Source organism: Meles meles, chromosome 1 (assembly GCF_922984935.1).
Source record: "Meles meles chromosome 1, mMelMel3.1 paternal haplotype, whole genome shotgun sequence".
NCBI lineage: Eukaryota > Metazoa > Chordata > Mammalia > Carnivora > Mustelidae > Meles > Meles meles.
Genome location: NC_060066.1, coordinates 38,620,672 through 38,644,233, shown reverse-complemented (window position 1 = coordinate 38,644,233; position 23,562 = coordinate 38,620,672). Strand labels below are relative to the sequence as shown.

General features: G+C 37.7%; 1 protein-coding gene across 1 annotated transcript in view; it reads right to left on the bottom strand.

The window, feature by feature from the left end:
* STK3 (serine/threonine kinase 3) overlaps positions 1-23,562 on the bottom strand; it is a 276,767-nt gene that overhangs the window by 252,272 nt on the left and 933 nt on the right. The gene's annotated exons all lie outside the window — the stretch shown is intronic.

The window sequence follows — 23,562 nt, the reverse complement described above, 5'->3', positions numbered from 1 at the left end:
ACATGTTGGACAATGGAAATGTTACCAGTGTAACTGAGGAAAAAAGATGGTCTCTGGGGTGTTTGTCAAGTGAAAACACGTGATTTACTTTGGTAAACAATTCCTGTTTTATGTCATTTGTCTTTATTTCCTCTTTCCCTTTCTGGTGTTTTAAATGAAAACTAATCATTTCAATTATGGTTTAATTTTAAATAATTTTTATTTGTCTGCTTTGAAAACCCTTACAGCTAAAAAAAAAAACAAACAAACTCATAATTAAAAGCCAATTTAAAATACATATACACATACACACAAACACATTGTCCTATTTTATTGCCTTGGCAAACACAATATAATGAGCATAATTTCATCTAAACTTGACATATTGTGGTTTTTAACACCTTGGGATTTCATCATAAGTATGTTTTTAACCAGAAGTCCAAAAAATTCTTAACTAGTGCCTTTAGAGCACACACTATCCCAGGTGCGAGGGAATTTTGTGAAGAACAAGTAATGCACAAGAGATTTCTCTTATGGAACTAGCTAGATAGGGTTTATTACATACGTAAGCAGATATACCCCAGAACTGTCTTATTAAAACAAGTGACTGGCAGTCATTTCTTGGTGACATGGGACAGAGTGGTCACCGGCCTGCAGAGCAACATGCCTAAGCTTTATTGTGACTAATAACTCACGCCTCACCCATGACTCTCCGTCTATGAGAAAGACACACACAGAGGCAGGAAACACAAAGATAACGTGAAGACTACTGTCAGAAATTGATGGAAGAGCAGGTTCAGAGCTTGAGCGACAAAACCACCCCCACATTTCAATAAGGAAAAATACCTCTGCTCCTCCTCCTGCAGATGCAAAAATCCCACCTCTCCCCAGTCTCTCTAGTCCTCCTGGCCCTGGGATGATGCCTGCATCCTATATGGGGGGCCCTCCTCCTCTTGGGATGATGCCAGTGGGACCTGCTCCTGGAATGAGACTGCCTAAAGGAGGCCACATGCCAATGACGCCTGGGCCCCCAATGATGAGACTTCCTGCCCATCCCATGACGATGCCCACGTGGCCAGGAATGACTCAACCAGACAGATAAGGAGAGACAGGAACTTCTTTATATCCATTTTATATGACTTGTTCTACGTCCCCAGGAGACTATGATCCTGAGACTCTGGGTGTTTTCTAACGACATGACAAGGAAAACTTGCTCCCCCTTCCTATCAAAGAGAGAATAGTTCTTGCAGGGGAGTAGTGACCAAAAAAAAAAAAAAAGCGATTTTCATTTTACTGTGAAATGTGAAAATAAAACTGTCAACTGTTTCAGTTAAAAAACAAACAAGTAAGTGGCTAATACTGTCTTTTCCTTTCCTGTCATTTGACCTTCTATCTCATAAAGCAGGAGAGAACATACTCTATTATACTGCTGTTGCTAATACCGTAAAGAAAAGCAGTCTTCTCCCATTGTTTTCAGACATTAGAATTCTTTTTTTTTTTTAGCTACAACCAACTTCTCTAGTAATTCAGTATGCAAATGCCTACTTCAATCTTACCCTCATCTACAAATTTATTCATCTCACTTTTGTGTTTCCTGTTCACTTCACTTTCTGTTAATATTTTTTCCAAGGTCCCAATACAAAGTTTTTTACATCTTCAATGGGAGGGTGGAGGAATCATTCTATATTGACTAATTTCAGTTTTCTCCACATTCTCCTCAATATTTTATCATTCAAGAATAGGTTACAAAAAATTACACCTCAGGGGCACCAGGGTGGCTCAGTTGTTAAGCATCTGCCTTTGGCAAAAAATTACACCTCAGATAAGGGTATTATAGTGATATATTGTCTAATACTCTTGTCTTTTAGAGATGCATACTGAATTAGTCAAGAAGGCTATGAGGGGTGCCTGGGTGGCTCAGCTGGTTAAGCATCCAACTCTTGATTTCAGTTCATGCCATGACCTCGGGGTCGTGGGACTGAGCCCCATTTGGGGCTCTGTGTTCAGTGTAGATAGTGCTTGTCCCTCTCCCTCTACTCTTCCCCCAACACCTGCTCACATGCTAATAAATAAATAAAATCTTTTTAAAAAAAAAGATAAAATAACAATATATTGAGATTAATTCAAAATACCAAAGGGTGAGGGACATGTATGGAAACATAAATTATGCAAGATTGGCCAGATGTATTAAATCGGTCAACCTGGCTGATGGGTACAGAGGTTTATTCTCTCTTCTTTACAAAACTATTTCAAGTTTTCCATAATAAAAAAAATTTTTTTTTTAAGAGTAAGTGGTAGGTTGGGGCGCCTGGGTGGCTCAGTGGGTTTAAAGCCTCTACCTTGGGCTAAGGTCATGATACCAGGGTCCTGGGATCAAGCCCCACATCGGGCTCTCTGCTCAGCGGGGAGCCTGCTTCCCTTCCCCTCTCTCTGCCTGCCTCTCTACCTACTTGTGATCTTTCTCTGTCAAATAAATAAATTAAATCTTCAAAAAAAAAAAAAGAGTAAATGGTAGGAATTAAATGAACTATAATTGGTTCCAGGAAATAAAAAATGTATATTCCTTGTAAATTATAACAAAATCTAGAAGTAAATTAAATGCCTAAACATATGTTTTTAATTAACTATAGAACATCTATTCATGAGATTATCAAGTAGCCACTAAAAATCATCCTGTAGAAAACTCACTAACATAAAACAAGTGAAAAATATATTGCTAAAAGAAAAAGGGCAGGTTACAAAACAATGCGCACAGAAGTAAATCATTTTCATGTTTTCTTTTAAGCACAGGTGTATCTGCATATGTCCATTCACACAAACACACTGGCACCAAACTACCAGTAAACTTTGATTTGTTCACTGCTATAATCCCCAGCACTAAAAACTGTGCCCTGGACATAAGAGGAATTCAAATATTTGCTGCAGGTAAATATTTTAGGATTCCAAGCACCAAGGTTTGATTTGGGGGGGAGCGGGGGTCACTCTATCTTGTGCTTTTGTTTCATAAGTTTTCTAAAATAAATATTCTTTTTTTTATATAATTGGGGAAAATTTTTTAAACTGTATCTTATAAGAAAATTAAAATTTTTCTGCATGACTCAACAATTGTTTCATGAAATGCGTTCCATAAAATCATTTTATACACTGAAAAGAAAGGCCTCTTTATAGGCTGAACTAATAAACTAACCATAACAATCAGAACTAGTAAAATCAGTATCTGTTAATCAGTCTTACTCCTGTGAGTGAATTTTGCAACTGCTTACAAAATACCATCTTTACAAAAACTAAACTTTTTTTTTTTTTTAAGATTTATTTATTTATTGGGATGCCTGGGTTGCTCAGTGGATTAGGAGTCTGCCTTCAGCTCAGGTCATGATCCAAAAGTCCTGGGATCGAGTCCTGCATAGGGCTACCCACTCGGCGGGGGGCCTGCTTCTCCCTCTGCCTGCACTCCCCATTTGTACTTTTGTACTTATTCTCTCTCTCTCTCTCTCTGCCAAATAAATAATCTTTTTTTTTTTTTAATTTGACAGAGAGAGAGAGAGACAGCATGAGAGGGAGGGGCAGAGCGGGAGGGAAAGAGAATCTCAAGTAGACTCAGTACTCAGTGTGGAGCTTAACCTCACAACCCACCCAGACATCCCCCAAAACTAAACTTTCTAAAGTGCATCTTCAACACGGGTACAAAACCTGACCAAATTGTATTTAAAAATTCATCCATTTATATCCACTTAATATACACTTACTGAATTTGTAGACAATAAGCTACATGCTGGGGTAAGGCAGAGAAAGTTAAGATACAGCCCATGACAACCCAGAACTCCTAATAAGGTAGGAAAGACAGATACATAAGAGCTAAAGGAAACATGGGACGCCTGGGTGGCTCAGTGGGTTGAGCCACTGCCTTGGGCTCAGGTCATATCCCGGGGTCCTAGGATTGAGTCCTGCATCGGGCTCCTTGCTCAGCGGAGAGCCTGCTTCTCTCTCTGCCTCTTCCTGTCACTCTGCCTGCTCGTGCATGTGCACACACATGCGTTTCCTCTCTCTCTCTCTCTCTCTCTCTCTCTCTCTGGTAAATAAATAAATAAATAAATAAATAAAATCTTAAAAAAAAAAAGAGCTAAATGAAATGTAATAATAAAGGTAGTTAACATTTATTAGGGCTTTTATTGGCCTTGTGCTGAGCACTTAACAAGCATTTTCTCATTTAATCTCTGTAACAACCTTTTTGGTAGCTGTTAAAATATTCTCAGTTTTTAATAAGAAAACTAAGGGTTAAGTGACTTCCCCAGTCATTTAGTCAATAAATAGCAAAACGAAATCAAACCAACGTCTGTCCAAGAGATAGTATGGAGCCTCTCACTATTAGGAAGCTAGGAAATATGAAAGCACACTCATTAATTCCCATTTATCACTACCTCAAGTACCATATTTTTAAGGGGGATATTCTTTTATAAGTGTTCCCAGGAACTTCTCATCTTCAAATCAATTAGTTATTTCTACTCTGAAATGTACTATTACAGACATGAAACTATGATCTCTTAGAACAGGATTTAGCAGCTTCGTTTTTTCTCCCAAAGCTACAGTATGCACTCAAGAGATTAAAAAGATATACTTTTAGCTTGTTTTTTGCTTCTTAAATTCTAAATCACCATACCATATTATATGAGATGATAGATGGTCTAGGCAAATAGCAATTTAAATTATGTTTTAGGAAATGTGGTATGGGGGAACCAAAGAGATGAAGTTCTGAAGTACATTATGGTCATTAAGATAATGGTGGAATACTGTGAACCGTGTAAGATAAACATACTCTTCCTCCAGAGATTTCTTCCCAATCTTCTAAATGTCCTACAAGCCAAATTCCATAATGGAGATAACTAAAAAACTGTAAAAGTAGGGCATGGTTTTGTTTCTTGCAACCCAGAAATGTGGTCACAAGGACCTGGGCTTATAAAGTTAACAGCGTAAATGACAGGAAAGAACAAATTCAAGAGAAATTCTGAAAGAATCATTTCTTACTGCATGCAAGATAAAAAGATGGGACAGGACCTAACATACCCGCTCAATCACCTAATTTCCATAACCTATACTCTAGACCCAGTGGGCTATTCCTTAAAGATCCTGAATTTTCACATCACACATTTTTCAAAAATCACATAATCACTGTACTACAAAGGACAGATTTGTACAGTTATTTGTACATGATGCAAGATACAGAGGTAATACTTCTATATGTCCATTCTCTCTTACCTGATCTTGTCATTTAACCACTTCTTTAAAGATACACTCAAAAGTCTTCCCTGGGACGTCAGAGACAGCCTTCTGTCCTCTACCACCATCCCTACCCAACTACCCACCCAAACACAAAGAACTAATCCCATTGTCAACTATGGTCCCATAGCACTTAGCATACTGAGTCATTATTCCTTTCTTTATTTATTTACTGTATGAGTTTAATCACTAGAGCTAAAATGGGAATTCCATGAAGATATGGATCATGTCTCATCCAGCCTCATATCTGCAGAATCACACACTACTTTTCTTCAACAAATAAAAGAATAAACAAATGAAAAAAAAAAACAAACCAAGTTTGCTAGCTACTAGAGACCTTATGGAACTTCAAAACGCCAGTCACACAGTGCCCTTAAAGACAAAAACCTACCTTCCTGTATAAGTTGTTATGGTTCATCACATGCTACTTCAAACTAAATCAGCTCTACCATCCCAGCAATAAAAACTAAATATAGCTAGAAGTTGATCCAGAGGCCAAAAACATCCACACAGGGTTGAAATGGCCAACAGGGATGTCCCAAATTTCATGTGCAAAATGGCCCAATTCACTAGGTTTCAGAAAGTATGAATGACATGTGAACAAAGATGACAAAGGCCATGGGAGCTCACGTCATTTTTCCAAATGACTCTAAGCTGCTAGTTCCTTTATTAATGGAGCAAATTCCATAAGCCAGTATCAGAGACACTGAAGCTCATACGGAACAAGCAGCTAACTACGCACCTTCCCATGCTACCCCATGCACATTTTCTGAGTTATCCTTACAACAAAATTCTATCACTGAAGACAATCTGTGTATCTCTCTTCCTTTTGGTCTTAAAGGACCTAAGGAGCAGGGTAACTACTACAGGAAACTAAGCAGAAGGAAGACACACACACACCAAATGCAAACTGGCACAAGAGTGACGTCACTCATCAGGAGAGAGGTTAGATGGAAGGCAGGGATTCCGTTATGAACACATTACTTCTGAGAGACAGCGATGTAGTCAACTGTTATTTAGTAGATTGAAAATATTGAGTAACACTGACCACAAAAGGCTGATTCTTAAAGGTATGTATTTGTGGGTCATTCTGATCAAAGTTGAAGACTTAAGAGTGGATAAACTCACCAAGGAAATAACTATATAAAAAAAGAGGAGGAAGTCTGTGTCAATGCAAGGTCAGTGCCAATTATGAATTGGAAAGAAGGGCACTAAAACAGAGAAACAGAAGCAATAGAAAAAGCAGATGGCCAGAGAAAAAGAAAGCTTTCAGAAACATATAGGGACACTTCGGTGGCTCAGTTGGTTAAGGGTCTGTCTTGGGCTCAGGTCATGATCCTGGAGTCCCTGGATCAAGGCCAAGTCTTGGCGCCCTGCTCCGTGAGGAGTCTGCTTCTACCTCCCCTCCCCATCCCCTGCTCCTGCTCTCTTATCCAGTCTTTCAAATAAATAAAACCTTGAAAGAAAGAAAGAAAGAAAGAAAGAAAGAAAGAAAGAAAGAAAGATAGATAGATGATAGATAGATAGATAGATAGATAGAAAAGAGGGTAAGAACAAAAAAAAAGGTTTCTGATCTCCCCAAGAAATATCTAAAAATCTGCTACCTTAAAGCTACCTTAAAGCATTAAAGTCTAATGAAAGACAAGGCCTGAGCATGTTTCAACAGAATGAAGCCTTACAAATAGAGATTTTAAAGATTCTAGAATCGGGGAACAAAAATGTGACTATAAGAATAAATATATATAAATATAAGAAGGGACGTGTTCAATGGTTACCTGAAAGTTAGAACGAGAGGAAATTGCTCTCCTATAATATAAGGAAAATTATGTAAGAACAATAATCACATGAAATTAGGATGAACGAATATAAGGTAGTTCTTCTGCCTGCCAGTCACAGAATTTCAACCTTCTCTACAAAGTAGATGAAGTAATCTGTGCAATATTACATGAAAATATAAGGGTAGGACAAAAAAAGAGAGTGCAAATTTAAGGGACTGGAGCTCTGACGCTAGTCAGGAGTTAACAGCTTTTTCTGAAAGTCTGTTAACACCAAACTAGCTCCCTGCAAGAAACAGAGCAGTCATAAAAGACTTAAGGTAGAAAAAAAAAAAAACCAAAACGAAAGGACTATACTTAATCCTTCTTCTTTTCTCTGTTTCCAGCTTTGGAGCAGCGGTTTACAAGTTTGTAGACAGGTTGTAACTTCTGCTAAGGATGTCTCTTTAGCTTTGAAGAGACAGAAATAAACTTCAGAAGAAAGAAGGGACAGCCAGCTGCTTATGACAGGCTAAAGGTTTGTTTTGTTTTTAGCTGTGGTAAAATATACATAACATAAAATTTATTATTTTAACTATGTTTTTAAAGATTTTATTTAGTTACTTATTTGGAAAAGAGAGCATGAGAGCGGGGAGACAGGCAAAAGGAGAGAGAAAGCGAAAACCTCAAGTAGACCACGGTGAGCATGGAGCCCAACCCAACCCTTGATCTCATAACCCTGAAATCATGATCTGAACTGAACCCAACAGTCAGATGCTTAACCACCTGAGCCACCCAGGCACCCCTACTGTTTTAATTATTTTTAAGTGTACGCTTAAGTGGCATTAAGTACATTCACACTGTTAGGCAACCATCACCACTATCCATCTCCAGGGCTTTTCATTATCCCAAACTAAAACTCGTTATCCATTCAATGACCTCCCATTTTCCCCTCCCCTAGTCGCAACGAACCACCATTCTACTTTGTGTCTTGATGAACTCCAATCATACAGTGTATGTGTCTTGTGTCTGGTTTCTTTCCGTTAGCAGGTTTTTAAGATTCAGCCATGTTGTAGGTAGCATGGATGACAATTTCATTCCTTTCAAGGTTGAGTAATATACCAGAATGTATATATCACATTTTGCTTATCCATTCATCAGTGGACACCTTTAGCTACTGTGAATAATGCTGAAAATAAACTCTGGTGTACAGACATCTCTGAGTCCCTGCCTTCAATTCTTTTGGATATATACCTAGAAATGGAACTGCTGGATCATATGCTAATTGTATGTTTCCTTTTTTATGGAACCATCACACTGTTTTCCACAGTGACTGCAGTATTTTACATTCCAGGGTACAAGAATTCCAATTGCTACACATCCTAGACAATACTTATTTTCTGGCTTTAAAGGAAAAGAAGCTGAGACAACACTTATTTTCTGGAAACAGATATAGATTTAAATATAGATATAGATAGTTACAGATATATAGATAAAATAGCCATCCTAAACAGTGTGACATGATCTCATTGTGGTTTTGATTTGCATTTCCCTAATGGGGAGGAATGTTGAGGTTCTTTTCATAGACTTACTGTCTGTATCTTCTTTGGAGAAATGTCTATTCAAGTCCTTTGCCCATTTTTTTCTTGGGATGCGCCGTTTGGCCAAATACTTTTAAAGAGGAACACAGATGAAGGCTTTCTACATTGCTGCTCCTAGCTCTCTAGTCAAGAATAATTAGGATATGCCTTCTAGATCTCTTGAGAAACTAATCATGGAGAGGAGGACCTAGTTAGAGAGCAAATCTGGCAGAAGAAAAGAACTTCCAACTCTGCAAGAACAGAGGTACCCTTCCCTTTAAAGGTCCTTCCATCTCATTTCAGCTCTGTAATTTTCAGTGTGTTTTTCTTTCATGGCAAATTTCCCTGTATTTTACTAATCACACAATTGGCAGCTTTATTACCACTAATAGTAACTATCTAGTAAGTCAGAACCTTTATTAACATACTGTTATTGCTGCCATATGCTAAGCACTATGCTGCATCTTACATGCAATACCTCATTTAAGTTTAAGTTCTCAGCGCACCTGGGTGTCTCAGTTGGTTAAGCATCTCCCTTCAGCTCAGGTCATGATCCCAGAGTTCCTGCTTCTCCCTCTCCCTCTGCCCCTCCCCTCCCCAGCCTGTGTGTGTGCTCTCTCTCTCTCTCTCTCTCTCTGTCTCAAATAAATAAACAAAATCTTTAAAAAAAATTTTTTTATTTTCCTCTGGGTGCCTGGATGGTGCAGTCGGTTAAGCATCCATTTTGGCGCAAGTCATGATCTCAGGGTCATTAAGACTGAGCCCCACATAAGGCTCTATGCTTACCATGGAGTGTGCGTAAGACTCTCTCTCTTTCTCCCTCTGCCACCCCACCACCACCCCACACACTCTTTCTCTCCCTCTAAAATAAATAAATCTTTTTAAAAATTAAAAAAATAAAATTAAGTTCTCTTCAACCCTAGTAGTTTCATCTTGAATACTGTTAGAAAAGTAAAACATCTTTAAAACACATGAAAGGTTTTCATTCTTCAGTCTTTCAATTCCACTATCAAGCAATGTCAGTCTAAATACTAGCCTTAAAGAATTTTTTTTTAAGATTTAGTTATTTGACAGAGAGAGAGAGAGCACGCAAAAGAGAACACAAGCAGAGGGGCACCGTAGAGTGAGAGGGAGAAGCAGACTCCCCACTGAGCAGGAAGCCTGAGGCAGGGTTTGATCCCAGGACCCTGGGATCATGACCTGAGCTGAAAGCAGATGCTTAACTGACTGAGCCACCCAGGTGCCCCTTAACTAATATTTTTAATTTATACAACAATGACTCTGTCTTGAATCCAGGAAGATCAAACACCTTTTCTACTTCAACCACAGAAAGTACATTTTTACCTCAAACTCATAAAATTTAAGGATCATTTTTTTCTGTTCCCTTTTGTTTTTTAAAGGCCACTTTGTAAATATTTAGATGTTTAGCTCTACAGTAATACAACTCATTTTTTTTAACTCAACTAGAACGTATTTATCCAAGTGAAAGGTGTCCTTTTATCTCTTTGGAAAGCTATGTGTTTCTTCAGAAGATGTTGACGGTGACAGACACATTTTTGAAACGCTTTAGAAGATGTTTTCCAAGACAAATGGTTTACAATCACTATTTCTTCTAATCTTCACAAAACCCAAAGAAAAGGTACTATTACTACCCCCATTTTGCAAGATGGAGATTTAGAAAAGTTAACTTGCCCACCACTGCACTGAGTAAATGGCAGCGGTAAGACAAGAACCAAAGTCTGACTCTAGAGCTCTGGCTTTTAATTGTTTGGTTGTAAGTGTCACTGTTTTAATAGTAAAATAGATGTGATTTGATGATCTCATAGAGGATTTACTTTTTATAAAACTGCTTTAAAATGTATGAGGGTTTAGTTAATTACTGGCACTAGAATGAGATGAAATCCACCTAAGAAAACAGACGCTCTACAACAGACAGAAGACTATTTAAAATTAAAGTCTTATTTTTCAGCTCCATCATACCATTTCCTCTGAAGTTGGGCTCTTTGCCCAAAAGTACTCTAAACTTATAATTTCCTGGCAAAGAGCTTTAAAGGAAAAGAAGCTGAGATTTTTCTCCTTCCTTCACCTTTTAGTCTTTCATTTTTATTTTCTAAGAATCTTTTCATTTAACCTCAATTGGAAAGTAACAGGATTCCTTTTAATTTCTTGTAACAAACCTATTCAAAGTTAAGAAATGCTGCAGCATACTCCCTAGCTTTAAAGACGTGTTACTACATTCACTTTCTTAATAAACTGAATTATTTAAAAAAAAAGAATCCAGAAAATGCAAACATAAAACAGCACATTTGAAAATGCTCTGACATATTCATTTCCTGCTAAAATAAAGATTAAAAATAATCTAATAAGAAATATGCAGTTATAAATGTCATAACTTCTAATTCAGGTCTTTATAAAAATTTTTAAATACTCAATAACCATACCTAGATTTGAGAACTAAAAAAGAGAACAGAATCTCTAATTGATTAAAAATAAAAGAGGAAACTTGCCAAGGTCTACCCATGTACCTGCCATACAGAAAAATCTACTGTAGTTTGTGCCAAAGACACTACTTACACTTTAAAACTAGGTTTATTCATATATTTTGCTCTTCACCTATTTCCCTACATCTCAAATTTGAAAACAAAATATGAGCATTTAGTCTCTGTACATTCACAACTTGTTTCCATCCCTAGAATACTAGAATTAATTGCATTAATCCCAAACATAAATACATTAATTAAAGGTATACCTACATTAATAAAAGTGTCATTTCAGGGAAACCTTAAAATGACAATATTAACATGTGTATCATTCAATGAGTTCCGTGCTCTGACTTCTGCTTAATTTTTATAGGCTTTCATAAATAGAGATGGGGGCTGTGGAAACTCGCTGAGTTCAGCTATCTGCACAGACAGACACTATTTTGCTTGATTTCTTAGTACAGTTTTATTACATGGTAACAGCACATATGAAGCCACTTTCAGTATTCCCCTGTGGTTCTTTGTAAACAAATTAAGAAGATTATAGTGCTTTGTGAAAATATTTTTGCTTTTTTAAATTTGGAGAATTTTTACCTGTTTGATTTTGTTTTTTCTTTTTAGAAATAAAAATAAAATTTTTTAAATTTCAACTATATCTAACAAAAAAATGTAATCACTATATGAAAGATAAATAGTCTAAATACTTTACCCATAGAAATTAAAAATAACTATAAGTGTAGTGTTACTATATTTGCACAGGTGTAACTGACTCCAATTCACTTTGGTCTTATTATATTTTGAAGACCATGAGTCTTCAAAATATAATATTCCAAAATGACAGAAAATTTTTTTAGAAAATTTTTTTTAGGAATTCCACGGGCTTAAGGTAAAATCCTGTTCCTTTTTTGATGCAAAAACTTCGGTTATTTTCACCTTAAATCTTAGAAACTCAGGGAAGTTGAAATAATTTTTTTCCCCTTCAATGCATATAATGTTCCTCCTCTTAAGTCAAAAGATCATTTCAAGATGTACTATGAGCCCTGCAGAAGAGAAAAGACCTCTGGTAAGCAAAAACTGACACAAAGAGCATGTAGTTTACTTTTGGAAAGGAATAGCGACTGTCAGGTCAGGTAATTATTACTAAGATAAGTAGCAGTTTAGAAAAGGACACAGTAATGAGAATGACAGGTAACAGTGAAAGACAAGACTAGGTTTAGGGAAAAAACAGCCACATGTATACAGCAACAAAGCTTCAAACACATCAAAAAAGCACCCATAACTGTTTCTATGAACTAAAACTATGAACAATTCTATGAACTGTTTCTATGACTGTTTTCATGAACAAGAAAAGCATGATCATTTGCTTTCTTTATCACTTTCAGAAGACTGGGTCAAGTGCCTTCATTTTGGAATGATTTCCATCAAAACTGGCTGTATAAAAGTGTTTGTAAAATATTTTAAAAATATAATGCTTAAAGTAGTTTACTTCATTTACTTGGAAAAATCCATTACATGAGATATCATACTGGCCAATGATGCTAAATATAAAGTATAACCATATCACTATTTTGGCAGGCTCTCTGAAATCACATGAGTGTTTTGTGTATATTAACTAAAGCTATCAAATCAAGTGCTGAGAGTCTATATAAAGGGGAGGGGATCCCATTGTCATCATTTGCCTACTACCTGAATTCTCTTCTATGAGGAAAAAGCAAACAAAAACAAAACCAAAACCTCAGAAGTATACAATGAGAAGCAAAGCTCATAGAAGGAAAATTCACTCTACCGGGAAAACAAAGTCATCAAAATACTTTCTTCTCAAGAGTTTAATTTGTATATTTTTAATTTCCCCTAGAATTTCATGAGGTTCCCTTGCTTAATTTGACCCTTATTTCTTATAATTCTTAGAAATTACATGACTATAGATTTTATTCAGACCAATCATTTCTCTGTAATCCAAACCTCTATGATACAAATTTCACTGATTGCTAAAAATGTTTAAATAGCTGATCATTGGAAAATGGCTACTGTTTGTTGTTTAACTGCAAGATGACAGACTAATTCACATAGTAGTTTATAGATACAACCAACGCAGTAATTAATACAGTAAGTAATTACACTAAAACTAATTCCTTCTAAAGTTACATGACATAGCATTAAACGCAAAGTGCCAACCATGTCACTGAGACAAACATGATGTTATTTATTTGAAAGTACAATAAAACTTAACAAGAGGGGCTAATATCAAAACTAAAAAGGAATAACATATGGCATTTAAGATTTTGATATGCTTCATTTTGCAGTTCATCATACTGTAAACAGGGCTGGATTTATAAAGCAGTCTGCAGATGCCCCTGAATTTTGTTTGTGCATAGATACACTTCTATGTATGTAAGACAAAGCAGGCTAAAAGGTCTACCTTAAAAAATAAGGCCTGAAATCTAATCTTATCACTAGTGGTGTTTTTTGTCTCGGATTCTTTCATTTTCTGTATCTTTTTGTTTAAGAAGAAACTAGGTCACCTGAAACATTCAGAGGTGAGAAAGAAGTGAAGCTGGATATTAGGATAACACTGGGCCAAAGGGTAACCAAAGTTAAGGGAGGGGGAATGTGAAGGTAAAAGTCCACTCAGAATGGTCTCTACCACAGAATTTGTCTACATACACCCAATTTCTGACTTAAACTTAGAAACATAAAGGTATGATAGAGATATTAGCCAGAGGAAGAGAATGTCAGTGCCATCACAATTTTGACACAGTACCCCACCATTGGAAAGAATGAGTCAGATCTTCTACCTATGAAAAAAACACTATTTAAAATTAAAGTGGCACTAACAAATTAGCATGCAGGTTGGGGTCCTGAAATACCATTTCTCCTAAAAAGAAAGTAGTACTTCTCGGACAAATGGTTGATTCCAGATCCAGAACAGGAAATGAACATGATGGGCCCCGAATATCTTTTCACAGCAGACAACAAGGAAGCTATGGGTCACGTTGTCCCTGAAAGGCCTCCCAGTAACCAAAGATAGGGGGCCACTTTGAGCTTCAGCTGCAAGAACTATAATGGATTAAAATCCACCAAATATGTTTAAATCCACTGGCTCATAATGGCACTTAAAAAAAGAAAAAAGGGGGCACCTGGGTGGCTTAGTCATTAAGCACCATCCTTCAGCTCAGGGCATGATCCCAGGGTCCTGGGACAGAGCCCGGCATCAGGCTCCCTGCTCCGTGGGAAGCCTGCTTCTCCCTCTCACTCCCCCTGCTTGTGTTCCCTCTCTCACTGTGTCTCTCTCTAGCAAATAAATAAATAAAATCTTGGGGAAAAAAAAGGAAGAAGAAGAAGAATTGGTGCTCTTTGGAGAGAAATAGGGAACTAATGCATTCTCTTGAAAACAGGTAAAGGGGAAGAATCAAGCATTTATCCTGTCTCACTTTTATAGACTGTACCACTGGGTAATCCAACAAAAGATGAGGGAGGTGACTCTATAAAAACATTTCAATTAACAAATGAAAACAAAATGATGTATTTAGAATTTCACCATTTTGCAACATCCAATGAATTAACAGAAATAAGCACTAACCATCAACAGCTGCTAAAAACACAAAAAAAGAGAGATAACTACATGCTAAGTGACAAATACAGTCTTGCCAAACACCACCTATCACAAAGACTAAGGGATTGAAATTGAGCCTTCCAGTGTCTGGATCCAGTTACTCACTGACAGAAGATACAGAGGGCAAAAGAACAGTAGAACTGCACCTTGGGTAAGTAGTCAGCAAAATCCAAGCTGTGGGAAACTACAAATGTCCTGCATTCTTCAACAGGTAAAAGAAAAGAAAAGGGATAGAGAACTATTGTAAAATGAAAAGTGACATTTCCTATAAAAACTATTTTTTAATTGGCAAGACTAACCTAGAGTATCTAGCAATGCACATGTGGGTTATTACTATAAAAGTCAGTATAAGAATTACTTATGGGAAAAGGCAGCTGTGACTGGGATGGAACACTAAGAAGGAAGGGTAGCAGAGTTCTATTTCTTAACCTGACTGGTGATTACAAAGGTGTCTGCCTTAAGGTAATCATCATGCCATATGTTTATTTTTTACTGATGTTTTATTTTGCAATGAAAACATTTTTTAATAGCAGGTTATCAGGACACCTGAATGTTGCAAACACCTAACAAAGACTTAGTATGATTCCCATTCTCTAGACTAATGCAGTGAAAATAAGAGGTTAAAAAAGAAGTCAGTGCCCATCATTTCCTCCTACCCACTTCCTCTTCTAAGGGAACCACCTAATATCACAATCGGGGCCCAACAGATTTCACTTTCCTGGGCGTCGAGAAATTCTAAGAAAGAGACTATGAGATACCCCAATCTGTTCCTCTCCCAGTCTTCCTCCAACCCCCAAGTTGCTCAAACACAAAATGCAGGAGCCACAATTCTTTCTTTCTTCCCCAATTCCCCCATCTAGTCTATCAGCAAGTCCTTTGTTTCCAACTCCAAAATATAACCTTACATCTGTCCACACTTCTCTCCATCTCCACTGACTCCACCATCTAACCATGAAGCACAGCCATGGCCTCCCAACTTGTTCCCCTCCTGTTATTCTTAACCCTCTACAATCTATTCTTCCAAAAGCAACCTGAATGATCTTTTTAAACTGCTTAAAATTCTGTTTAAAACCATTTAATGACAGCCCATTGCACTTTCACATCCAAATTCCTTTCCATGGCCTGCATCATTGAATCCCTGCCCATCTCTCTGACCTCATCTCCAACCACTTTCTCCCATTTTATAATCCAGCCACAGTGGCCTCATTTCAATTCCTCCCACACACTATGCTCTTTCCCACCTCCAGGCCTTCTCAAGGCTTTCTCTCTGCCTGGAAAACTCTTTCCAGCTGCTCACAAGGATAACTTCTCAACCCAATATCGCAGCTTTAGTATTACCTTCTCAGAGAAGCTCTGTCCAACTGCCCTATTAAACAGGTTCCACCATTTTTCTCTATCAGTATGTGCTACTCCTATCCTTCATAGTTCAAGCTCCAACTAGAGTGTATGTCCCATGAGGTCAAAGATCTCAACTGCTTCCTTCAACAACGTACCCAGCATTTAGCATTTGAAAGGCAGTTAATTAATAATTACTTAATAAATTAATAAATATTAATTTATTAATTTATTTAATGTATTAATAAATGAGCAAATGAATGAACTCAAAGCTGACATCCAATTTCTGCCATGAGTAATGATCAGTGAGTAAACAAAGCCAATTTTAATTTTTTTCTTCCAAAATTTTTATTTAAATTCCAGTTAGTTAACATAGTGTAATATTGGTTTCAGGAGCATAATTTAGTGATTCTTTACTTGCATACAACACCAGCACTCACCGTAACAGATGGTTTCCTTAATACCCATCACCCATTTAGCCCATCTACCCACCCACCTCCCTCTACCAGCCCTCAGTTTCTTCTCTACAGTTAAGAGTCTCTGTGGTTTAGAAAGCCAGTTTTTAGAAAGAAACCAGAGAATGGGGCAACTCTGCAGACTCAGGAGAGATCATCTGGCTCCAGAGAGAAAAGGTCAAGGAAATTAACTGCCTATTATCTTTAATTCATGCTTTCCTCAAATATGTAAAGGGTTCACCCAAATTACAAAAATAATTTTAACTTGCATTCCTTTCCAACTATAGGTCCCATGATTTCAGAAAATCAAAAATCCTAAAAATGAAAACTGATCTGGACAGAGAGTAATATTCCATATTTTGAATATAAAAACTATCTCATCCTTGGAATCACATATGCTCAACAATTTCCCCAATTTTCTAAGACAGAGAGAGAGAGAGAGCACGTGTGTCTGTGTCTGGACACCAAGATACTAATATTTATATCAAGATATCTGGAACTATCTGAAAATGTTACTCTATTTGACCTCTTTACTAAGATGTCTGATATCATACAAAGTTTTGTTTTATTTCATTTTGTTTAAAGATTTTATTTATTAATTTGAGAAAGAGAAAGATAGCAAGTGAGCACAGTTGGGGGGGGACAGAGAAAGGGAGCAGACTCCCCACTGAGCAGGGAGCCCAATGTGGGGCTCGATCCCAGGACCCCAGAATCATGACCTGTGCCAAATGTAGATGCTTAAACAACTGAGCCACCCAGGTACTCCTGATTCATATAAAATTTACAAACTAATTCAGAACTCACATATACTATCACATGTACACATATATTAACTACCAGCAACATTAATAGTTTTCTGTAATTCTCATTTTGTTACCAAGTCATTTTGTAAGATACATCCTTTAATATATTTTTAAGATGTTTGAGGTAATCAGCACCTTAATAGTCATGGCATGCAAATAATGAACTTATTTTTAATATTCATACATGTCTATTTACATATTTGTTACTTTCATTTGTTCAATGTTAGACTGTGGAAAAAACAATTATAAAAAGACATTTGAAATAAAAACTCTGTTCCAAGAGCTAAGAACTGAAATTAGAATAATCCTAACATATGAGGCAATTCAAATAAAATCACAACAAGAAAGAGACTTGGGACAAATAAAAAAGAAAGTTTCTATCAGATAGTATAAATTTTCTCTTTAGCAGAAAAACCTAGAGACCTTTGGTCCTTAGAAAGGGAGCAGCAGGGAGGGCGTCAGAAGCTGAGGCAATCATAATGATAGCTTTGCAGGGGGTCATTCCACACGAAAAGGGACCCGAGCCTTTGACAGCAACCCTTATGTATCACATATTCTTTTGTGAATCCTGTCAGACATCACAGACCATCATTGTCCATTTTCCCATACTTCAATCGGGAACAATAAACTGTCCTGGTACAGTCAAAATACTGTAGCTTTTAGAGAACAGTTTCCTTTCTCCCCTTCACCTCTATCCTATTGTGTGTATAGGTAGGTACACTCACACCCGTCTGGATCCTTCTGTCAATGCCATGACTGAGCTTTTGCGGATCAGGATAGAGTTTGAAATGAAGTCAGTTTCTTGACCGTCACTACTACATATGCTGACAATGTCTTTTCAAACTGCAGATCACAACCCATTAGAAGGTCGTGAAAATAATTTGGTGACTCGTGACCAGCAGTTTTTCAATGAAACAGAACATAAAGGAAAAGAGAAAAATACCAAAAACATCCCACATAGTACATTGTGTGAAACTTCTGTTTTAGTTTTATATGTATGTGGGTCTGTGCTGGGTTTCACCATCAATTTTTTTTTTTTAATTTTTTCAGAACCACTAATACATGATGGCCTAAAGTGACGGGACCTTTAGTTCAACGCAGACTTCTCTGAAACCAGAAAAATTAAATTCAAAGCACTTCCCCCTCTCCTTATAATCCAAGCAAGAAATACTCAATTTAAACCTTTTATTATTAAAGCTTTATTGATACATACTTCTGCAATGAACATTTAGATTACTTTAGAAAAACAAGTTTCAACTTAGCCGAGCTTAATACATGTTTACATTTTTCTTTACATTTCTAACAAATTCTTTTTTTTTTTTAAGATTTTATTTATTTATTTGACAGACAGAGATCACAAGTAGGCAGAGAGAGAGAGAGAGGAAGAGAAGCAGGCTTCCCGCCGAGCAGAGAGCCGGATGCGGGGCTCGATCCCAGGACTCTGGGATCATGACCTGAGCTGAAGGCAGAGGCTTTAACCCACTGAGCCACCCAGGCACCCCCTAACAAATTCTTTAGTACTAATATATGCTATGTCTCAGTCCCTTAAAGGACAAAAGATAAATTAATCTTTGCCTCGGGCGGACGAAAGACTGAGCTTATCTCCTGTCTTAATGTGCAACTGAAGTTTGCTCACCCAGACCTGCTCCAGAGGTTACAGTCATCCTCCCTGTTTTTAGGAAGAAGAACCAACTGACTGTTCCCATCCTAAGGGCCTAAATCAATTTTAAAGGAGTTGGTGCCATCCCCAGTTAACCAAGAAAAGCCAAAAGAAGAACCACTATGCTTTAGAGACCCAGTCGTTAATGCAAAAATATGCTCCTGTTTGCTTGAATCTTTTCTTGCCCTTTGAAATACTCAGAACCTCTCCCCTAGCCTGCCTCTGAAGTTGGGATCGTCCCCCAGGGCCTTCCACTACTGGAGGTTGCTGCCTTTGTTTTGTAGAGTCCTCAGGTCATTGTCTCAAAGGAAACTCTAGCTCCCCATTTGTCAATCTCTCCAGTAATAAGCACAGAAGAATTCTGATCCCAAGGGCACATGAATTAGTAGTATTGACACAAAAGGAAGCCCACACCTCTTCTCACTGCCTTCATGATTTTCGTCATACCCTACTATCTGCTTATCTGGTTTGTGGCTCTGTCCCACACAACTCAGTTCTAAGAGTCAATCTGTTTACCTGCATTCCCAATTTCTGGTCTAAGGTCAGGGCTGCTGATACTACAGGTAGATATGGGCTTTTCATGCTGAGGAATCTATAAATACCTTCTACTTCACCCTTCTATATCCTCGTCCTTTTACTTTTGCTTTCTCATTCCTTAATTATCTTCTGACTAACACTCCATTTGTTCACAGCAACACTTTTCCTTGGGAAATAACTGTTTTCTTACCTTCACTTTCCATTTGTGTGAATGCACTTTGTAACCCTAACGTCTTAACTTGAATCTTCAATTTTACTTCCCCCAACTATCTTTTCACACTATTAAAAAAAGAAAATTGCAAAGACTCTAACCATGGCTTAAATCAAAGAACTTTCCTTATCTGTCTCGAGAGTCAATTTCAGGAGCTTACTCCCTTATTATCCTTCCAGTGTTTTCACTGTTCACCCCAACTTTTCCTCCAAATATACCTTAATGAATTTTAAATTTTAAGTATCTATTATTCTTATAATCTAACTGAGGAACAAGGCCTGTCTGATAAAGTCTACCTCTCCAGCAATGATATTCTGTCCTCTCTTTAACAAATATTATCTATATAACAATCTATCTTCAAGTAACCAGAGTTTTCATGCTACCCACCACCTATCACAGAGACCCATCTCCCCCTTTATGAATGTTCTACTTGGTGAGGATCTCATGTTTGATCATTTCATTTCCTCTTCTATCTCTTAAAACTTACCTATCGTGTGGTCATTTTTCTTTCATCCCCTACAAAGAAATCTGAGAAACTCAACTTACCGAAACACTAATAATTAAGAACTACTTAATGGACTTCCATTCCCAGAGGGAACTTATTTTCATAAGGACTTATGAAGACCTCTGTGACAGACCTGTTAAGGAAATCTGAGGAATATAAAGCTATTCTCATACCTCAAGTCAGTGATTATAAGTGATCACATCCATTGTCTGTATTTAACACAGCCTTGTTGGTGAAACCAAATCAATGTTGTGAGGTAAGAAAGGCCTTCTAGATCCTCTAGTCATAATTTTCAGATCTGGCTGCAAAGGGGAATCTCCAGCTCCCAGAGGAAAAGAATGACACCCAAGAGCAAAGGCAGGCACGAACACCCAAGCCTAAAACTAGGTCAGATATATACGAACAACATGATAAAAACACAAAGACACGTATGGTATGGGACTAAGAAATACCCAATTCAGGACAGTGACAATCCTTCAGGGGATAGGGAGGGAAAGCAACTGAGAAGAGATATACTTAAGGAAACTCAACTATATTCATAATATTTTATTTCTAAAGCTGGGTAATGCGATACATAAATACTAAATTAGCTCCTATTATCTTTTGAATATCTAAAATCTTGTAACTGAAGAAAGAACAATATGAAGATGGCATATAGTCAAACTGACATCATATGAGGAATACAGAGAAATACCTTAGCCTAGAAAGCACTCAAATAAGATCCTTTATGAAACGGGCCTTGAAGGAAGAATAAAACACAGATTACTAGCAAAAAATAACAGAAACTTCTCTAGAAGAAAAGCATTAACAAAGGCAAAGTTAGAAGTATCCATGGCCTACAACCTAAACAAAAAATAAAAGGGAAACTTCAGGAGGACAGATTCATCTTGGAGAAGAGTAACAAAAGCCTGGGGATTAAATCTAAGACCAAGTGCTAGGGGTCTTGGGTACTTAGTAGGCTAGTGTGCCCCAACCCCCCCCCAAAATTTTTTTTAAAAAGGAATACCGTGGTGGAAGTGATGTTTTGACAAATCAGAAGCCATTTGCAAGACACACGAAAGCAAACAGTGTCCTATGGAACATTAGGAGGTTCTGTAGGGCAGCAAAAGGGGAATAGAAGGAGGTAAGGCATTGAGAACGAGGTCCTAGTCCCTTGCCTCTACTCCAAACAGAGCCTTCTGCTAAAAATTTTTTAAAACCACTGCACTAAAGTACCTAGTTGGAAGACACTGCTGTAAATCAAGTATGAGGGTCATAAAACCCAAGAATGGAGTAATCGTATCAAAAATGAAAAAGGGAAAAGAAAATGAATCCAGACTTTTTAATGGAGAATTCAATAGGACTTAGTGACAAATTAGACGGAATAATGGAAGTGTGGATCTGCATGAAAAGATCAAATACACCAACCAACAGCAGCTGCTGGTCATACAGATTTGAATACGAGCAGCGTAAATGTGACCATGTAAAAAAGTGTCTGAGCCTGGGTTAAGCCGCTGCCTTCGGCTTGGGTCATGATCCCAGGGTCCTGGGATCGAGTCCCGCATGGTCTCCTTGCTCGGCAGGGAGCCTGCTTCTCTCTCCACCTCTGCCTGCCTGTGTGCTCTCTCTCTCTCTCTCCTTCTCTCTGACAAATAAATAAAATAAAAAAAAAATTTTTTTAAATTAAAAAAAAAAAAAAAAAAAGTGTCTGAGCCATCCATCCGGAAGCGCTACTCAAGGCCGAAAAGCAAAGGGATTAGGAAAAGAACAAGAAGAGGGCCCAGAGGATTGTGCAAAGAAATGACCACCATATCACGGAAGGCTAAGAAAGTGAGTCTTTAAAAAGAGGTAGCACAGTATATGGTGTGAGAGTGCACAGGCTTTGCAGCCAATCAGACTCAGGGTTCTGGCATCTCCACCACTTACTTAACCTCTCTGAGTTTCATTTAATAAGCGAAGAAAAAACTAACAACATTTAACATTGCTGAACACCTTACAGAGCCCTGTGCTAAGTGCTTTACACATGACCTATCCTCACAACACACTTTACAGATGAAGAAATTAAATTTAGAACTAGCATAAAAAGCTGCAGAGCCAGGATTCCTGTTTCTTAAGACAATAAAATAAAGGAATGTATATACAACATTCCTGGCAAACAAAATGACCTCAAAAATGGCATCTATATTTTATTTTATTTTTTTTAAGATTTTATTTATTTATCTGATAGAGAGATAGACAGCACAAGTAGGCAGAGCGACAGGTAGAGGCAGAGGGAGAAGCAGGCTCCCTGCTCAGCAGGGAGCCCGATGTGGGGCTCGATCCCAGGACCCTGAAATCGTGACCTGAGCCAAAGTCAGACGCTTAAGGACTGAGCCACCCAGGTGCCCTGCATCTATATTTTATTATCGGAAGGTAATGATCTATAGGGAGAACACAAAAACTCACGGTCAGTCATCCCTGTCATAGCCTTCCATGTAGCAAACTCTTTCAGCGTCCTCAGCTACAGAACAGGATCAATACCTGTGATCCAACCTACTTAACAGGGCTGCTATGATGATACTATGAAAATGAAAATGCTATGAAAAAATTTTAAGTGATACTCTAATATATGGGCTTAATGTCACATATCTGGCTTTTCAGAAATGCCCTTCTGGATCAGCCTAAGTCTCTCTGAAAGAGAACTAAAAATAAGCCTGTTGGATGTGCAAGCACCACTTTGAAAAAGTGTAAATGACACGGAATGGTTATATGTGCCACCCACATGTCCCCCTGACCCTTCTAGGTTTTCCAGAGTCCCTGCAAGGCCGGGGGATCTCTTATACCTATAAGAAACTCTGATACCTTAGAGCTAATGAACAGATCACTCCTACTTCAATTGGGAGTTGTTCGAGTTGACCTTAGGGCATCATCTCAGAGATGCCCCCTTACAGTCCTTCCAAAATAGAAGAGAAGAAAAAAGTCTCCAATTTTTTTCTATGGTACGAAAACTGGGTGCCCAGTCAATACTAGAGTTCAACACAAAATACCAGATAAAAATCTATCAAGGGCTCTGATAGCAGGTCTCTTTTGGAAACCCTTCCACAACCTCCCCCTCCTTTTTTCACCTGAACAGATGGTTTCCAGGCTTCAAGGCTCACATGTCTAGTCACACAATTCACAAGAGCTCACAAAGTTCCTACCTTTTTAATTATTCCATGTCCCTGAATATATCACCTTTCATCTAAAGATCTCTAAGCATCAGAACACGAGAACTCCTTAATCTTCACAAAAGCACTCGCTGGGAGAAAGATTAGTACCTTTATTTCATAAAAAATGAAAGACTGAGATTAAATGCTTTAAACACCACCAGTTAACTGATGTTGATTCATTCTTGGAGGGAAAAAAAATGCACATTTTG